General features: G+C 47.0%; 1 long non-coding RNA gene across 1 annotated transcript in view; it reads left to right on the top strand.

Annotated features, from left to right (window-relative positions):
* The window catches only part of LOC109278940 (uncharacterized), a 29105-nt gene extending 15189 nt beyond the window's left edge, over positions 1–13916 (top strand). Inside the window, exons 2-3 of the long non-coding RNA XR_002085932.2 lie at positions 11449–11598; positions 12011–13916. This is a non-coding gene — a long non-coding RNA (uncharacterized LOC109278940). The remainder of the gene's footprint in view (positions 1–11448; positions 11599–12010) is intronic.
* Positions 13917–14280: the final 364 nt, after the last annotated feature.

Here is a 14280-nt window from a genome sequence, read left to right as displayed (position 1 = left end):
AGGGGGAGGGAAGGCAGACAGTGCCAGGCTGTGCTGCAGGAAGAGGCCCTGGGGAAAGGAAGGTTCCCCTATTCCTCCTCCTCTCCATGGACTCAGTCTCCTTGCCACTCCAGAGCCCAGCCTGAGGGTCACCCTGCAACAATGGCCTGGGGCAAGGAGGTGGGGGCTGGGGAGTGGGGGTTGCTGACATCTGGGATTCAACTGGCTCTTTCATCCTGGACGGTGGCCTGGGTTAAAAGGGCCCAGCAGCCCTCACCAGGTACCCAAGGGAGGCGCTGCTGCCCTGACCTTTGCTGGACACCTTACAGCACTGCTGCCCACGTGTCAGGTTCTTTGCCATAGGACCCCGGTCCCGGGTGGCCAGGTTTATTTTGCAAATAAAATTACAGAATACCTTCTGAATTGGAACCTCAGATGAACAAGGAGTTATTTTTTTGTATCATTTTTTGAAACTAAAAAGATTTTCATGGGGTGCCTGAGTGGCTCAGTTGGTTAAGCATCTGACTTCAGCTCAGGTCATGATCTTATGATTTGTGGGTTCGAGCCCCGCATCAGGCTCTTTGCTGGCAGTTTGTAACCTGTTTCAGATTCTCTCTCTCTCCTCTCTCTCTGCCCCTCCCCTGCTCACTCTTTCTCTCTCTCAAAATAAATTAATTATTTTTAAAAAATGAATAGGGGAGCCTGGGTGGCTCAGTCAGTTAACTGTTCACTTTCAGCTCAGGTCATGATCTCACAGTTTGTGAGTTTGAGCCCTGTGTCGGCCTCTGTGCTGACAGCTCAGAGCCTGAAGCCTGCTTTGGATTCTGTGTCTCCCTATCTGCCTCTGCCCCTCTCCTGCTTGTGCTCTGTCTCTCCCTCTCTCTCAAAAATAAATAAACATTTTTTAAAAACTAAAAAACTGAACAAACATTTACTTTAAAAATTATTTATTTATTTGCTTTTAATTTTTAGGGGCGCCTGGGTGGCTCAGTCAGTTAACCGTTTGCTTTCGGCTCAGGTCATGATCTCACAGTTTGTGAGTTTGAGCACTATGTCAGGCTCTGTGCTGACAGCTCAGAGCCTGGAGCCTGCTTCAGATTCTGTGACTCCTTCTCTCTTTGCCCCTTCCCCTCTTGTGCTCTGTCTCTCAAAATATAAATAATAAAACAAATTTTTTATTTATCTGAAATTCAGATTTTTTAAAATATGTATTTTTGAGGGTGAGAGAGAGAGAGAGCGTGCAAGCGGAGGAGGGGCAGAGAGAGAGGGAGACACAGAATCCAAAGCAGGCTCCAGGCTATGAGCTTTCAGCACCGAGCCCAATGAGGGGCTTGAACTCACGAACCCAAACCCACCAACCATGAGATCATGACCTGAGCCAAAGTCGGATGCTTAACTGACAGAACCACCCAGGCACCCAATCTGAAATTCAGATTTAACTGGGGGGTTTCTCTATTTTGTCCAGCAACCTTACCCCTCTCCGAGCTCTCCTTTCCTTTTTATCCCACCCCTGACTCAGACCAAGGTCAACAACTGCGTCCCTGCCTCCACTGTGGACCCCTCCAGGCCATTTTCCCCACCAGTCACCAGCATCACTGGGCCAGTGCCTAGCTCTGATCTTGCCACCTAAAACCCTGCCCGGAGGCTGCAAACTGAAGCCCGTGAACACGTTTTGTTTGGGGGTGGTAGTGTTTGCAATCTGGAAATTTCACTATAAAGACTGGGTTTCTGGCTTCTCAAAGCAATGTGAAGCTATGGCAGCCTTGTATCCACCTTGGCTCCATTGCTAGGAGCTGAGAGTGCCTGTCCTTTTTGATGTGGAAAATGTCGGGGTTTGGAGCCCATGGACAAGGAAGAATTCTTCTTTTTTTAAAATATGTATTTTTTTTAATGTTTATCTTATCCATTATGAGAGAGAGAGAGAGAGAAAGCAGGAGAGAGACAGAGTGAGGGAGACAGAGAATCCAAAGTAGGCTCCGTGCTGTCAGCACGGAGCCCTATGCGGGGCTTGAACCCACGAACTGTGAGATCGTGACCTGAGCCAAAAATCAAGAGTCAGGAGCCCACGAACTGAACCACCCACCTGCTCCCCAAGAAAGAATTCTTGAGACGTCTTCGGTGCATAAAGGTGGGGTTTGTTTTGTTTTTTTTTTTTTAATTATTATTTTTTAATGTTTATTTATTTCTGAGACAGAGAGAGACAGAGCATGAGTGGGGGAGGGGCAGAGAGAGAGGGGGACACAGAATCTGAAGCAGGCTCTAGGCTCTGAGCTATCAGCACAGAGCCCAACACGGGGCTCGAACTCACAGACTGCGAGATCATGACTGAGCCGAAGCCGGACGCTTAACCGACTGAGCCACCCAGGCGCCCCACATAAAGGTGGTTTTACTAAAGCACAGGGACAGGACCCGTGGGCAGAAAGAGCTGCATGGGAGTTGTGACAGGTAACTGATTATATAGTTTCAAGTTGGGAGAGGGTCAGGCATAGGGTATGTCTGTAAGGAATTTTGGAAACAAGGTTTCCAGGACCTTGAGGGGCTAGCTGCTGTTACGAAAAGGTCATTGGTTACTGTTAGGAAAAGGTCAGTAAAACCTCAGTCATGAGACCCTTCAGATGTCTATCTGGGTCATATGCTTGGGGGATGATTTTTAACACATATCTTGGTGGGTAGAGAGAAAGGAAGTTTCCAAAGGAATTTCTATACATTAAAGGAGACTTACAAGACCCTGAAGGTCAGGATGATATTAAGTTCAGATTGCCTTTTGCCCTTAGCAAAGTGTCACCATTGAGGCAGCTGAGCTCCTAGAGAAATGTCACTTTGCCTGTCCCAAGGACTTGTCAGTGGGCTATAGACAGCAAGGAAATTTAATTTTTCATTTGCTTTTGTTTCCCACATCACTTTTTTGAAGACGTCAGTCTCCACTTCTCCTGGATCCCCTAAATCTCACTCATCTCCATAACCTGGCCTTGTCCTCTTTGAGCTTTTGACCACTGACCTGCTGAGGTCACAGTTCCCAGCTTGACACTCAAGACCTTTCCCAGTCAGGTTGATGTGGGGAACAAAGGCAAAAGAAAAAAATTAAGGGCTCCTGGGTGGCTCAGTCAGATGAGTGTCCCACTCTTAATCTCATAGTTCAGGAGATCGAGCCCTGAGTCAGGCTCTGTATTGACAGTGTGAAGCCTGCTTGGGATTCTCTCTCTCCCCTCTCTCTGCCTCTCCCCTGCCTGTGCTTGCTCCCTCTCTTTTTTTCTCTGTCTCAAATAAACCTAAAAAAAATAAATAAATAAGTTTCCTTATTGCCTGACAACCCAGTGCCACATCCTTGAAACAGTAGAGTGACCTTCCTCTAAGAACTCAGCCACCTTAATAGTGACACTTTGCTAAGGGCAAAAGGCAATCTGAACTTAACATCATCCTGACCTCCAGGGTCCTGTAAGTCTACCTTAACATATAAAAATTCCTTTGGAAACTTCCTTTCTCTCTACCCACCAAGATATGTGTTAAAAATCATCCCCCAAGCATATGACCCAGATAGACATCTGAAGGGTCTCATGACTGAGGTTTTACTGACCTTTTCCTAACAGTAACCAATGACCTTTTCGTAACAGCAGCTAGCCCCTCAAGGTCCTGGAAACCTTGTTTCCAAAATTCTTTACAGACGTACCCTATGCCTGACCCTCTCCCAACTTGAAACTATATAATCAGTTACCTGTCACAACCCCCATGCAGCTCTTTCTGCCCACGGGTCCTGTCCCTGTGCTTTAGGAAAACCACCTTTGTACACCGAAGATGTCTCAAGAATTCTTTCTTGGCTGTTGGCTCCGAACCCCAACATTTCCACATCAAAATGACCTCTCTTCCACCTTCTTTCTCTATTCTGTTCCTTTCCTCACCTTCCTTTCCGAGCCCACTGGCACACTGGATGGCTCCTTTGCATGTCCCATGCATCTGGACACTAAAGGGGTGCAAAATATATCACCCCTGGCGCACTTGCTTGGCTCAATTGGTTAAGCGTCTGACTTTGGCCTAAATCATGATCTCACCGTTCCCGAGTTCAAGCCCTGTGTGGGGTTCTGTGCTGACAGCTCAGAGCCCGGAGCCCGCTTCAGACTCTGTCTGTCTCTCTCTCTGCCTCTCTCCTGCTCGCACTCTGTCTCTCTCACTCAAAAATAAACATTAAAAAAATTAAAAAAAAAAATATATATATATCATCCCAAATGTGCCTTTTTGGCATATTATTTTATGCTGGCCATTTTTTAAAAGCTGATTATTTTTAAAAAACAGCAGACACTGGCAAAACTAAGTAGTTAGCCATTTGACATTTACATTTATAAAGGAAATCTTCATTTGTTAGGGTGTCTCCCCTTAAGTACCAAAAAGAGGAAGATATCTAAATCTTTAGAATCTTCAGTCAGTGGCTAAGGCCCGGATTTAAATCTGCATAACAACTTTACTCTTGCTTCCTGTGCTTTTCCGTTAACTTCCCATAACTGACTCCCACCACCAACATCCTTTGCCTCTGGCTGAAGATGGTATTTAAGATGATGAGCTTGGGCCATGGTGGGGTCGGCAGTGTTACTCAATTTTCCCGGGTCTCCCCCTTGTGCACAGGAGTTATTAAACTTAAACAAAAAAGACTTTTTTATGCCTTTTGTATGCTTTTCTCTTGTGAATCGGTCTTACATCAATTTAATTATTAGACCAGGCAAAGAACGTAGAAGGGAAGAAGCAAACTTTTGCACCCCTACACCACACTGTCCCTGCCCCCGCTGGCCCACCCCTAGCTAGTGGGTGATTCTCCTCCCTGTGGTCACACCCTGCTCATTCATCCAGGATCATATGAACATCGCCCATGAGACCCTCTCTGCAATCTCTCCACTGGACAGTGTTCCCTGCTCACTTCTTTGGCCACCCACAAAACTATATGTTACCAGCTATGTCCTTGGTGCACACACGCAGATGGATTCCCAGGGAGGCGTGTCCACTCTGCAGATGCTGGGGAAATGACAAGGAAAATTACCCTGGGGAGCTCCCAGGTGAATGAGGGCAGAGCTCCCGGGGAGGAGAGGCCCCTGAGCTAGGCCGTGGGCGGGGCTGAGAACAGGTTCCCCTACTGGGAAAACATTTGGCTGCCTATCCCTTGGCAGAGGCGTTTCCAGGACTGAGGGAGCTAAGGCACCCAGTCTGAGGGGGTGTGGCCCACCTTGAGCCTGTGGGTGCCTTCCTTCCTGGGAAAGGAAGTGAGTGGGGAGGGAAAGGGAGTGGAGCCAGATCCCTAACTGTCCCCAAGGCCAGGTTCAAAGTGGTAGACTAGCATAAGTAGTGGGAAAATAGTGGAATTTTTAGAGCAAAGAAAGATCATGACCTGAGCCAAAGTTGGATGCTCAACTGAACCATCCAGGTGCCCCGATTTTTAAAATTAATTTATTTTATTTTATTTATTTTGAGAGAGAGAGAGTAAGAAGGGGAGGGGCAGAGAGAGAGGGAGAGAGAGAGAATCCCAAGCAGGCTCCACACTGTCAGTGTAGTGTCCGATGCAGGGCTCGAGCTCACGAACCGTGAGACTGTGACCTGAGCCGAAATCAAGAGTTGGACACTCAACCTACTGAGCCACACAGTTGCCCCAAGGCAAAAAAGTTCTGTAATGAGTTACTAGAATATAAGACCCATGAGGGGCAGGGATTCTGGTCAACTTGTTTTCAGAACAGCTGGTGACTACTGAATAAATAATTGTGTAATGCACAAATGAGTGAGTGAGCGAATGAATGTGGTACAGAAAGGGATGGGCAGAGTCCAGGAAGGGACGTGAGGAGGTGTGGAAATACCGGGTCCCAGGTGAGGGTCTAGAGAGAGGGCAAGTTGGGGACTGGGTGATGGCCCAGTGGCTGGAGATTTAGAGGTGACTTTACAGCGTTTACTTTGAGGATTGGCCCCATCTTTACAGGAACTCTGCACGGGGTCTGGCCCAGAGTAGCTACTCTCGAAAACTATCTGTTGAACATTCTGGGTCTGCTCGAAGACAGAACCGCCTGGCTTGCCTTTGACTCCAGCAATCTGGAGGCTGGTCTGGAATTTCCTCCCCCGGAAACTCAGGCTTCTCACTGAAGTTCTTCCCAGTTTACTTAGAACCTTTGCAGACATTGCCTCATTTGATCCTTATCACAACCCTGACGGATGGGAGCCATTAGCTCCATTTTACAGAAGCAGAGGTTGTGTGACTTCACCAGGTAAGACATGGCGGACGTGGATTCAGACCCAGGTCTGCCGGCCTCCAGATCCCGGGTTCTTTCATCATTTAGCTGGAAAGGTAAGAGGAGCCGATGTGAAAGAGTGTTAAGATGGCACGTGGAGTCAGTGCTAAGCGGGGGATTAATAGTAAGAGCTCCTGTTCATTGAGCATTTCCTGTGTATCTGGTACTGCTCCAAGTGCTTGACATGAGTCACCTCATTTTCTTTTCCTTTCTTTTCTTTTCTTTTCTTTTCTTTTCTTTTCTTTTCTTTTCTTTTCTTTTCTCTTCTTTTCTTCCTTCCTTTAAAAAAAAAAATTTTTTTTTTTCTTAGAGCAAGCAGGGGAGGGGCAGAGAGAGAGAGAGAATCCTGAACAGGCTCCACACTGTCAGCTGAGAGCCTGACGTGAGACCCGAACTCACAAACTGTGAGATCATGACCGGAGCCAAAATCAAGAGTCAGACACCCAACTGACTGAGCCACCCAGACGCTCCTCGCCTCATTTACTTCTTGAATGCTCTCTGGGTTTGGTCCGTCATTACTTCCTTACTACAGATGTGGTATTGGCAAAATATAAGGGCTTTTGTCACTTGGGCTGACACTACCAGGGAAAGCCTCAGGAGGAGTTAGGCCACGCTGGGGCGAGACGTGGGTGGGTGAGGAGGAAGGCTCTCTGAGAGGAAGGACAGGTTAAGCAAAGGTATGGAGGAAAGGGCAGAAAGGACAGTTCTGTCACAAGATCAGAGAGGCCCAGGGGGCATGCTAGCTAAGTCTCTGGCCCGCCTGCTCTCTAGAAGGAGCCACACTTAGCTGAATGAAGTCTGGCCACAGCAGGTCCTAGGGCAGGGGCTTGGGTGAAGGGGGTTGTGAGAAATAAGCCCACTGACCCAGTCAAAGGAGGGACACAGAGACCCGGAGCACAGTGAAGTGAGGCTTTAATTAGCGTTCTAGCAAGAGCAGGTGTCTGATGGACAGGCACACTCTGGGCAGTTACAGCAGACAGTTTATCTCCTAGCATGAAGCCCCTCCCCTGCTTCTTCATTGGCCGAGGACTACCAGGCCTTACAGTCTTACAGTCTTTCCCTGACGGAGGTCATCTATGCCCATGGAAGGCAAAGTAGAAGGGACACATACTCTCTTTGCTACAGCTCCCCCCCCCCCCCCCCCCCCCACTGAGGTCACTTGCTTGGCCCTCACAGGCAGAGTTTACAATGCTTGATTTGCCTAAACGGGAGCATGTTTGGAGTAGGGGCCAGACAGGCTAGTGATTTGAAATCATGTCCAATGGAGCACTGGGGAATATTTACCCTGGGCGGGGGTGTGATCCTAACCTTCATGTTTATTTTAAATTTGTATTATTTTTTAAAGTTTGTTTATTTGTGTATTTTTTTTTTTTTACCGTTTATTCATTTTTGATAGAGACAGAGTGCGAAGAGGGGAGGAGCAGAGAGCGAGGAGTTTCCGGGCTTTGAGCTGTCAGCACAGAGCCCCATGCAGGGCTCGAACCTATGAACCTTGAGATCATGACCTAAGCAGAAGTTGGTTAAACTGACTGAGCCACCTAGGCGCCCCTATATGTATTTTTAATGTTTGTATTTTTGAGAGAAAGAGTGTGAGGCAGGGAGGGGCAGAGAGAGAGGGAGACACAGAATCCGAAGCAGGCTCCAGGCTCCAGGCTGTCAGCACAGAGCCTGATGCAGGGCTCGAACTCAAACTGTGAGATCATGACTGGACGTTTAACTGACTGAGCCATCCAGGTGCCCCCTAAGTTTATTTATTTTTCAGAGAGATTGAGAGAGAGAGAGAGAGAGAGAGAGAGTATGTGGGGGAGGAGCAGAAAGAGAGGGGGCAGAGGTTCCAAAGCAGGCTCCTTGCTGACAGAAGAGAGCCCAACGTGGGGCTCGAACTCATGAAGAGTGAGATCATGACCTGAGCCACCCAGGCGCCCCCTAACCTTCAGGTTTAAAGGGCAAAGATGGGGTGGGGGAAGGTCGATTCTGTGATACCCCAGGAAAAAAAATCCAGGACCAGTCAAGTGTGTGTGAGGGAGGTAAAAAGGAGAGGCAACAGGGAGGCGGATTTCAGCTCCGCCCAAGGCTGTCTCTTCTGAACATCATAACTGTTTCAAGATGTAACAGATAATGTCAGGAAGTGGCCACCTCCCTGGCACGAAGGTGGGGGGTAGTGTTTAGGCTGAACCTGGGCAATGGCTTCTACCACTGTTCAGAGGGAATCCAAGTGCTGCGTGGGCAGGCCGAACCGCATGCCCTTTGTGGTTTCCTCCAGCCCTAGAGGGCTGGATTCTGTGCCCACAGACTGGATGCCAGGGTGAAGGAGCAGGAAGAGCTAAAAATGGCTTGTGCACTGCTGGCTTGGAAGCCTGCAAGGCGGTGGCAGCAGCTGCTGCAGGTACAAGCTGGGAACCGAGGATGAAACTGAGTAGCAGGAGGGGCAGAATGTTACCTTTTTGTGTGATGCTGCTTGAAAGGCAAGGACTGTAGAGGTCAGAGCAGTTGGGTCTTTTGACCTTTCCATGCCTCTCTGTGTCTTTCTTGGAAGAGTAGCCCTCAGACAGTGTTGTAAGAGGATTTAGATGGAAACACGCTGGTTGGAAGCAGCTGGATAAAGGTGAGCGCCTCCCCCCCACCCCACGCACTGCCCGAGAGTCTTTACCTTTCCTGGAGGGAGTGTGCACAAGGTTCCTGCCCACGTGGCCAGAAGCCTGACTTACTGATTTCCATCAGCAAGAGGGAAAGTCATTTTATTTTATTTTATTTTATTTTATTTTATTTTATTTTATTTTATTTTATTTTATTTTATTATTTTATTTTATTAAAATAAATCACAATATCACAGTTCCCTTTCCCATCCTGGAAGTTCATTTACAGCAGCTTCCTCCAGGAAGCACTCCACACCCACTGTTCTGGCCTCCACCTTGTCTCTCTTGGATTGAGGGCTCAGCAGTCCAGGTTTGTGTCAGGGCATGAGGTGGCCCGGAGCTGGCAGGGCTCCTAGATGTCATCCAACAAGACTTTCCCTCTTGCAGATGGCCCAAATGTCTGTCAACTGACAAATGGATAAAGAGGTGGTATATATATATATATATGTATATATATATATGAAGGAATATTACTCAGCGATGAAAAAGAATGAAATCTTGCTATTTGCAACAAAGTGGATGGAACTGGAGGGTATTATGCTAAGTGAAATAAGTCAGAGAAAGATATGCTATGATTTCACTCATACGTGGAATTTGAGACACTGAACAGAAGACACGGGGGCAAGGAAGGAAAAATAAGCTAAAAACAGAGGGAGGCAAACCATAAGCGACTCAAATACAGAGGACAGAATTTGGATTGAGGGGGTTAAATGGGTGCATTAAGGAGGATGAGCACTGGGTGTCATACATAAGAGATGAATCACTGTGTTCTCCTGAAACCAAGAACACAGTGTATGTTAACTAATTTGAGAATAATAAATAAAATGAAATAATGAAATAAGATAAAAATAAAAACAGTGGGTGTGGAGGGCTTCCTGGAGGAGGCTGCTGTAAATGAACTTCCAGGATGGGAAAGGGAACTGTGATATTGTGATTTATTTATTTTTTTAAATTTATTCACTTTGAGAGAGAGAGGGAGGGAGAACAAGCAGGGGAGGGGCAGAGAGAGAAGGAGAGAGAATCCCAACTGGGGGCTCTTATCTCGCCAGCTGTGAGATCATGACCTGAATGGAAATCAAGATTGGCCGCACAACCTATTAGGCCACTCAGGTGTCCCTGTGATACTATGATTTATAACAACAAATAAGTACTTGGTCTTCATCCCAGTTTCTGGCACCGAGCTCCTAAAACCCTTGGAATTTCCGAAGTGGTGAGAGCGGCAAAAAGTGTCTTTTGTTATGTTAATGAGGTGACTTTGGGACCCCCCCCCCCCCCCCATGGGGACTGGTTGCCTGGAGAACAAACCACGTGATTAGAGGGTTGGAAATTTCAGGCTCACCCCCTGCATTGAGGGGAGGGGAGAGGGGCTGGAGGTTGAACTGATCTCACCAGTGGTGGGCGATTTAATCATACGTGCCTGTGCAGTAAAGCTCCATAAACACCCAAAAGCACGGGGTTCCGAGAGCTTCCGGGTTGGTGAGCACGTGGAGACTTGGGGAGAGTGGCACTCCTGGAGAGGGCCCGGAAGCCCCACGCGTCGTCCCTGTACCCTGCCAGATGCATATCTTCCATCTGGCTGTTTCTGAGTTACAGCCTTTATAATAAACCGGTAATCTAGTAAGTAAAGTGTTTCTCTAGGTTCTGGGAGCCGCTCTAGCAAATTAATAAAACCCGTGGGAGGAGGTCACTGGAACTTAACCATCCATAGCCAGTCAGTCGGAAGCACAGTAACCTGGATTTGCGATTGGCATCTGAAGGGGTGAGGTGGGGTGGGACAGAGGGGTGGCAGTCTTGTAGGGCTGAGACCTTAACCTGTGGCGTCTGATGGTCTCTCCAGGTAGACAGCATCAGAATTGAGTTGAATTGTCCGACACCCAGCTGGTGCCGGAGAAACACTTGGGGGGTGGGGAAAACACCCGCGCATTGGAACTGGGGTGTAGAATTGGAGGAACACAATTCTCTGAGTTCCCCTCTTTTTCATAGTTTTGACATTGGATCGTGGAAATGTTTTACATATCCAAAAAAAGTAAAGTTAAACCAGAAAAGAGAAAAAAGCAAACCTGAACTGGAATACGAATAGAAAAAAAACAAACCTAATTATATATCAAATCAGTAACATTCCCGCACACACTGAAGAATCCTTGATTCCGGTACCCATTAACGGAGCATTCTCCAAGGATAAAAAGAACAGCTCTCAAACCCTGACCTTTGCTAAGGCTTGTTGTAGGAGTGGTTTGATGGCGTATTTCTGAAATAATTGTGTGTGTGCTGCAGGATACATGTACTTTCTTGCAGTTTTAAAGAAGGGTGTTATTTCCTTGAGCTCTTTGGGACTGCTTCTAGCAAAGCAAACATTTTAGTAAGTAGACACTTAGCAACTGACCTGTCAGCACTTGGGATCCAGACGGGTTGTGAAACCAGACTCCACCCCCATCTCTGAGCGGTGATGAGTCACTGAGTGGACAGCGCCCCCTGCAGGACACTGTTGGCCACGAACGCGCCTTCCTTCAGCAGCCCTTGGATGTTAATTACAATTTTTCCAACACCAAAACTTGGTGGGGCCCTCTTCCTTCGCCTAGGTGTCACTGGAGGAGATCGACTGCATTCATAGAGTCTGTCTTTCCCATGATTCAGTTATGGACCAGTGGAAAGGGCGGAGTTTACGAAGTCGGACGGAACAAAGTTAATACAACACAAACGGAGGTCTTAACCGTGGAGATAATGAAAAGGTGAGGATGAATTCGGATATGGGAATGGAAAGAGGCTTTCCCAACGTGGGTTGGGTTATAAAATCAAGGGGACAGAGCGTGGGAAAAGGGGGGGACGACAGTCTGGAGCGGCCAGGATGAACAGGGCGGCAGCTCTTCCTTGACCGTCACTGTTCATCGGTTAATGGCTATGATGGTCAGACATAGCGCCTCTAAGCAGCAGGTGCGCGGGCAGACCTCCAAGGCGAGTGGTCAGCGGTGGGCCAGGCAAGGCCGTGTTAGTGTCCGGGTCTGCCAGACTCCAGAATTTGTGTTCGTTACCCCACTGGTTGCCGGTAGCAAAGAGGGTCAGGCACTCCAGGATTTCCCGCCAGGGTAGGGAGGAGGTGGAGCTTCCTGGGCTCTGAGCCATTCTCTGCCTTTTCTTCACCAGATCTCAGCTCGCAGGCAGGGAAGGGGGACTGAGCGACCCCCCTGGGATGACTGACAGCCTCCAGCCACCTCCCACGGACTCCCCATCTCCATTTCCTTGTGCCTGAAGCCCACAGCGATGCCCTTAAGCAGGTGGACAGCTGCGGCTCAGGGGCTGGCGTGGGGTAGGTGCACAGTTCACCGCCAGGTGGCCGAAGGCTCTAGTTCAGAGCCTTACCTTGTTAGTTCAGCAGCAACTGTGCACCAACCTACTCAACACCCGCAATGAATGACATTTGAAGCTCAGAACTGTGCCAGACTGAGGGGCGTGCATGTGAAATGCATCTGCGTGGCTCTCTCCTTTATTTACTGCTTACTACTTGCCAGTCACTGTGCTAAGCACTTGGCAAGTATAATGTGGAGAGTTTTGAATTGTGTCACTGTGATTTTTTTTTTCCCCTCCTGTCGTCCCTTGGCTGTGACCTCCCTGCCAAAGCCATCGTTTGCCTTGGTCTTGCTGTGGGAATGTAAAGCTTTTACTCCAGTTCAGATCTGAGAGCCAGCAGGTTTGGAAACAAGAAGGATTTTGTGAACTTTTTTAGTTCCCAGGCCTGGCAGATAAGCTCAGATGTCTTCAAACTAAGGGTACACAAACTTCTGGGGTGCACAGTCTTTCCAGGTGCAGGGGCTGGAAAAACCAGAAAACAGGTTTTACTAATTTATTGACTGATACACAGAATCTGAAAAAGAATCTTGTAAAAAAACAACTGATTAAGTTTTTATTTTATTTTTTAAAGTTTACTTATTTTGAGAGCAAGAAAGTGAGCAGGGGAGGGGCAGAGAGAGAAGGAGAGAGAGAGAATCCCAAGCAGGCTCTGCGCTGCCAGTGTGGGGCCTGATGCGGGGCTTGATCCCACCAACTGTGAGATCATAACCTGAGCTGAAATTAAGGGTCGGAAGCTCAACTGACTGAGCCACCCAGGTGCCCCTCCTTTTTTTTTTTCAAGTGAGGTATAATTTTTTTTTAACTGAGGTATAATTGACATATAACATTATATTAGTTTCAGGTGTACAACATCATGATTTGGTATTTGTATATATTATGAAATGATCATCACAATAAATCTAATTAACAGCCACTAGCATACATAGTTGCAAACATATTTTTCTTGTGATGAAAACTTTTAAGATCTACTGTCTTCACCTCTCCTTTTGTCTAGAAATGCATTAGTCTCAGGGCACCTGGGTGGCTCAGCCGGTTAAGCAGCCGACTTTGGCTCAGGTTGTGATCTCAGAGTTTGTGAGTTTGAGCCCCGCACTGGGGCTTTGCACTGGCAGTGTGGAGCCTGCTTGGAATTCTCTCTCTCCCTCTCTCTCTCTGCCTCTCCCCTGATCACTCTCTCTGTCCCTCTCTCAAAATAAATAAATAAAAACTTAAAAAAAAAAGAATCATCCTTAGTTAGGTGGGGACAGCAGGTGCCTCTGAACAGCAAGCATAGTGGAGGTTAGGGATGCTGAGCAGGGAGCACAGTCTCTGGGAATATCAACCTTTTCAGGACACATTGGCTGCAACTGACAGGTGATATTTCCATATTTCTTTTTTTTTTCTTTAAAGCTTATTTATTTATTTATCTCTACACTTGATGTGGAGTTCGAACTCATGACCCCAAGCTCAAGAGTCATGTGCTCTTCCAACTGAGCCAGCCAGGCACCCCAGTATTTCCATATTTCTTTCAGATTCTTTGTGGTATTCAAGAATGGAGTCTAACTTCTCATATCAAATCACATGAAGTATTCTGATTACAGTCTTCATCTTATAAAATGTTTCATAATCTATTTCTGTTATAAAAAAAAAAGACTGCTAGCACCACATCTATTAGTCTTTAGCAGTATATGCCTCAATAAAAGATGTTTTTTATGTTTAAAAATTATTCATCAAAATTTGTTTTTTCTGTTCTTTTGGTCAATTGTGTACTCATTCTGTTTGTACTGGTAATTCAATTCAGGAGACACGTTTAACACTTAGGACTTACGGTCGGTAGGGAATAAAGTAAACTTCAAAATTCCAGTTTATATACTTTTTTGGTTCTAGCCCAGTATGATAAAGTGGTCGATAAAAGACTTTAAAGCCTAAAAATACATCCCCTTATGGCAAAGATGTACAGAGGATGTGGAATGGAAACATGGATTTAAGGAGAAAAAGGAAAAAGTGTAAAATTTCCAAATGTTGGAGAAGAGCTTGCTGGTGGATTTAAAAACCTGAAGATAGCAGGGAAGAAAGTGTTTTAATGT

The sequence above is a fragment of the Panthera pardus genome, unplaced genomic scaffold (assembly GCF_024362965.1).
Source record: "Panthera pardus isolate Hobbes unplaced genomic scaffold, ASM2436296v1 HiC_scaffold_2, whole genome shotgun sequence".
Classification (NCBI taxonomy): Eukaryota; Metazoa; Chordata; class Mammalia; order Carnivora; family Felidae; genus Panthera; species Panthera pardus.
The sequence above is the reverse complement of the archived record's forward strand: the minus strand, read 5'-3'. Positions and strand labels throughout refer to the sequence as shown.